Below are 6,000 nucleotides of genomic sequence, written 5' to 3'. Positions count from 1 at the left end.
TCAGATGTATTAGTGTTGCACCAGCTGAAAAGTATATCCAATTAATAGAACCACAAAGTGGTTCTCAGACTTATTCAGAAATGTATACAAAGTGTCATCGCAAACACTGCAGCATTTTCTGCTTCTATTTCATTGTATGCTTCAGAATAGTATTATATATTGATATAGTGCTTGTGAAGGACATATATTTTTATATATATATAAAAATAAGAGGGACATAATATACAAACAGCACCCAGCACCCTAACCCTAGTGGTTCTCAAACTTTTCTGTCAGGCTCCCCCTTTGGAGAAAAAAGAAAGTCGGGCTCCCCCCAACACAAATAGTCAGGCTCAGTGGCGGCGCCAGAGATTTCTTTTGTGGGTGCTGTGGGGTAGCTTGACATTTCATAGAGGGTGTTCAAACATTTAGGGTTTCCCAGAGCCATAGAGAGATAAGAGTTACGACACTCCCATAGACCTCCGTTGTAAAAAATGGCGGCGCCTACTTCCGGTGTATGGACATCGAAATAGTTCAAAATATTGTCATTTGGGCGTTGGACCTCATTCACTTACATTACGGCGCGTCGATTAGTTCCAGAGGTAAGTTGCTAAAATATCGAACTCTTTTGAATTGTCAACTGTCTATATTGTATCAGAGGCCCTTTATGATGCTTATACTGGTCTTCATTTGTATATGCACAGCGTAATTATCTATATTTTATCTTGGTTGTTACAACCAATTTTGCTAGCATTGCCTGCTAGTTAGCTAGCGCGACTTCGTCAGCTTTGAAGGTAAGATTTCAGTAATGAATCGCTAGCAGCTTATATATCAATGACTAACACGCAGGATTTAGATTGATTATGTGTTTTTTAGATTGATTATGTGTTTTTATTGTTATTTTGGTTTTTATCTGCTGAACCTGACCGTGTCAGCCATCCTTAGTCAGCTTTTTCTGTATGATATGACTTAACTGCTAGCACTAGTAGAAATGAGGTGGCGTTTGTGATAAATCAATCAATCAATCAATGTTTATTTATATAGCCCAATATCACAAATGTTACATTTGTCTCAGTGGTCTTCACAGTGTGTACAGAATATCAGTATGACAATACGACACCCTCTGTCCTTAGACCCTCACATCGTACAAGGAAAAACTTCCAAAGAAAACCCAGTTTAAAGGGAAAAATGGGAGAAACCTCAGGGAGAGCAACAGAGGAGGGATCCCTCTCCCAGGATGGACAGACGTGCAATAGATGCCGTGTGTAAATTGAAAAGATAATACATTTGCAACATAGGTAGTCCAAATGTTTGGAAATGCATGTGTGTATAATAGGAAGATGAATCCACGAGGATATCCATCCAGGACCACAGCCACGGCTCAAGATCCAGCGCTCGCGATCCAGGACACAGGACCGCCGGATCATCCATGACTCCGGATCCCGGCGTATATAGACACCAAAAAGAAAGACATTTGGGGAAGCTGGGTTAATCGGAACATGAGTGTACACGGGTATAGACAGAGAGAAGGAAGAAGTAAGATGTCCCCCGACAAACTAAGCCTATATCAGCAAAACTAGGGGCTGAATCTAATCAGCCCTAACTATAAGCTTTATCAAAAAGGAAGGTCTTAAGCACACTCTTAAAAACGGATAGGGTGTCTGCCGCCCGAACACAAACTGGAAGCTGATTCCACAAATGTGGAGCTTGATAAGAAAAGGCTCTGGCTCCCATTGTACTTTTAGAGATTCTAGGAACAACCAACAACCCTGCATTCTTGGAACGCAATGCCCTAGTAGGACAGTAGGATATAATGAGTTCTTTAAGGTAAGATGGTGCCTGCCCATTAAGGGCTTTGTAGGCGAGAAGAAGAATTTTAAATTCTATCCTGTGTTCTATAGGGAGCCAGTGTAAGCCAGCCAGAACAGGAGTAATGTGGTCCCTTTTCCTAACTCTGGTTAGTACACGAGCCGCAGCATTTTGAATCAGCTGAAGCGACTTGACTGACTTCTTGGTACTGCCTGATAATAAAGAGTTACAATAATCCAGCCTAGAAGTAACAAATGCATGGACTAGTTTCTCTGCATCGTTTTGAGGCAAGATATGCCTGATTTTTGCAATGTTACGTAGATGGAAGTAGGCGGTCCTTGAAATTGATTTTATGTGGGCGTTAAAGGATAAATCCTGATCAAATATAACACCAAGATTCCTTATAGTCTCACTGGAGGCCAAATTAATGCCATCCATAGTTAGTATATCTTTAGATAATTTGTTTCGTAGATTCTTCGGGCCAAGTACAATAACTTCAGTTTTGGTCGTGTTTAACATCAAAAAGTTTAAGGTCATCCACGTTTTTAAGTCCTTGAGGCAGTCTTGAATTTTATTTAGATGATTAATTTCATCAGGCTTGATTGATAAATATAGTTGAGTATCATCCGCATAACAATGAAAGTTTACAGAATGATTCCTTATAATATTGCCTAACGGAAGCATATATAATGTGAACAAAATAGGTCCGAGCACTGAGCCCTGTGGCACTCCATGGCTAACTTTGGTTTGCGTGGAAGATTCATCGTTAACACGTACAAACTGAGAGCGTTCAGATAGATAGGACCTAAACCAGCCTAAAGCAGTTCCCTGTATGCCAACTAAGTGCTCTAGTCTTTGCAATAGGATATCATGGTCGATAGTATCAAATGCAGCACTGAGATCGAGCAAAACAAGAATAGAGACAAGTCCCTTGTCTGAGGCTATTAGAATATCATTTGTGACTTTAACCAGAGCTGTCTCTGTGCTATGATGTGTTCTAAAGCCAGACTGAAAATCTTCAAATAAATCATTGTTTTTTAAGTAATCACACAACTGTTTTGCGACCGCTTTCTCAATAATTTTTGAGAGGAACGGAAGATTAGAAATAGGTCTATAGTTGGCTAAAACCTCTGGATCGAGGTTGTGCTTTTTAAGAAGCGGTTTTATCACTGCTACTTTGAATGATTGTGGAACATAGCCTGATAATAAAGACATATTCATAATATTTAATAAAGAAGTGCTAATTAATGGAAAAACTTCCTTCAACAGCTCAGTTGGAATTGGGTCTAACATGCACGTTGATGGTTTAGAAGAGAGAATCATTGAATGTAATTGTTCAAGGTTAATGGCTGAAAAGCATTCTAGTTTACTATCTAGTGTAATATTAGAACTTTATAATTCTATATTAGAACTTATAATTCATTTAGTATTTCATTGAATTTTGGGATATACTAACATTTCATTATGTGACATGTTGACTGTACTTAGTTTTTGTGTACTGTTCCGTGTTAACTCATCTGTACTGTACAACTAGCCTAGCGTTACTTTTTAATGCTTGATGGCATGCTAGGATAGATTCCTTTGTATTGTAATATACACACTAGTTTAATGATTGTTCTTCAAAGGTATTATTCAGACTTAAACAAATAATAGCCTACTGAATAGGCTACTCTACAGCAGTGAATGAAGGATGAGCCTAAAACATGGTCATGCATCCAAAATGTTTATTTTTAACAAAATAAACACTTTAAAAAAAATAATTAGCACTTTTTTTTATTCAGCCTCATATGTCAGCCTCATTTGGCTGTTGCTGCTGCTGCTGCTGGCGGAGGCTGCTGCTGCTGAAGGAGGGGGCTGCTGCTGGAGGAGGGTACTGCTGCTGGAGGAAGAGGAGGCTGGAGGCTGCTGACGGAGGACCGGGAATGGAGATGCCAAGTACATCGATGGCAACGAGTAAGGTGTTTGGCAGTGGCCTAGATGTTATGACCTTCGGTTTTATATCCTGTAGTGCCACAACAGAACCTTAGTTGTTTTGCTTTTTTCACGGTTTCTTTCCCCCACCGTATCCCACCTTTTTTTGATTGCCCAAGTGCTCTAATTTGGTCTGTGTTGAAGATTTTTTGAAACTTTAGATTAATCAAATTGTCCTTTTTTTTTAATGCCGAATTAATCCTCTTCTGGTTTACCAGAGCCCTCTCGGCTCTCTTTCTTAGTAATCTCTCCCTTCTCAGTTGCCTCATTAGATCCTCCATGTGAGCCCGGTCACAACTGGCCCTGGAGCACCTGACCCTGGCAAACTGGCCTCTTCACAGCTGACCCCTGACTGGCTCCTGGCACACTGATCTCTGGTAAGGTGGCCTCTTGATTGTCGGCCCCTGACATACTGGCCCCTGGCAGTCTGCTGACATCTGTCTCACTCTCTCTGTCTGTGATGTCCCTTTCATTCCCTTGGAACTCCACCTCAATATCTCCCTGAATCTCTGTAACAATAACAAGGCAATTGCTGTTATATGTGTATGCTGCCTTTACATGTGCACCTATTGTCATTTAAGGGTACACTACACTCCTATAGTGACATTCATCTACGTTCGTCTATTGGCAATGTTAAAGTATGAAGAAATCTGTAGATTATGTACATGTGGTATATGAGTCTTCAGAGAATCCCTGAACCCTTGTAGTTTTGAAGCTGTATAATCTGAAGGTTGCATTAGGAGTGTAGTCTATCCTTGAATGATATAACATGGGAAACATTGTTAGCTTCATATATCCTGCCAATGTTTGATGTGCAGTAATAGGTGTGGTCATTATTCCTGACAGCTGGAGGCATACTCCTTGACGTGAATTTTCTCCTTTTCGGCTTAGGCCGATGTATAAATACTAGGGCCGGGACTTTAACGCGTTAATTAAGATTAATTAATTACACAAAAATTAACGCGTTAAAAAAATTAACGCATTTTAATCGCACTTTAATCGCACTTATTTTTGCACAGCGGAACGTTTCTCATTGGATGAGTTTCAGGCGTACCGATTATACTGGAGCACCAACTAACGTTCATGACTTCAGCATGGGACTTCAAACAACAACAAACCACGGTGAACAATAGTCAAACATGAACGAACAAGCTGATGAGACTGCTTTGGTCAGCCCCGTGGATGGGACATTTTGTTTTAAAAAACGGACGGATGGAAGCGTCGATAAGAGCACGGTTGTGTGCAAATTATGCAAAAAAGAATTTGCATATCACCGCAGCACATCAAGCCTAAAGTATCACCTAAATGCAAAGCATGTAGCAGCTAGCATGTAGCAGTTAGCCCGACTCCGAGTGCAAGGAACCACACCCTGACCCAACCCACACTCAACCAGATGACTGGTTTCTGGGCCAGGATAAGTAAGTCCACGTCTGAGAAAATAACCAACTCCCTGGCTCACTGGATTGCACTCGACTGTAGACCACTTGGAGTAAAATCCATGTGAGAATTGCTTCTCACTGTTCTCAGGTCAAATATGTATATTTGATTAAAAATGCGATTAATTTCGATTCATTAATTACAAAGCCTCCAATTAATTAGATTAATTTTTTTAATCGAGTCCCAGCTCTAATAAATACTGTTGGAACAGCATCTGGCCTCAACCTCAAATGTCCTCCTGATTTGTTGCCAATATATTGGTCGTCTTCAAAGTGTACCTGTGGGTAGGTAGGTTTGATCAGTTTCCCCTGCACACTTCAAATGTCATTGAAGAGTCATAATTCTCTACACTTGGAAATATGATGCCCTTTAACATGTTAACAAGTCATGTCACCTCTGTGAACATTACTTACATAACAGAGTTTTCTGCTGTTGTTGTCCTCTTTCAGACACAGGTTTTGTCTGTTGACCATTGCCATCCATCTCTTCCTTCTCTCTACGTCCTTAGGGAAGCCATACATCCGGAACCCCTTCTCGGATCGATTAGAGCAGGGGTGGCCAACCCGCGGCTCTCGAGCCGCATGCGGCTCTTTGCCTAGTTTCATGCGGCTCTTCAGTTCATATCGAATTGTAGTGTGAGTTTGGGGGAGAGACACTGACTCCTGACTAGTGTTGCACGGTGTACCGATACTTGAAAGGTACCGCGATACCCTGCCGTTAAAAACGTTACGATTCCTCCGTTTCATTAGTATCGGTACTTTAAGAATGACGGGGAAAAGTACTCCGGTGACAAAACGCCGTTTT

The sequence above is a fragment of the Pseudochaenichthys georgianus genome, chromosome 17 (assembly GCF_902827115.2).
Source record: "Pseudochaenichthys georgianus chromosome 17, fPseGeo1.2, whole genome shotgun sequence".
Classification (NCBI taxonomy): Eukaryota; Metazoa; Chordata; class Actinopteri; order Perciformes; family Channichthyidae; genus Pseudochaenichthys; species Pseudochaenichthys georgianus.
The sequence above is the reverse complement of the archived record's forward strand: the minus strand, read 5'-3'. Positions refer to the sequence as shown.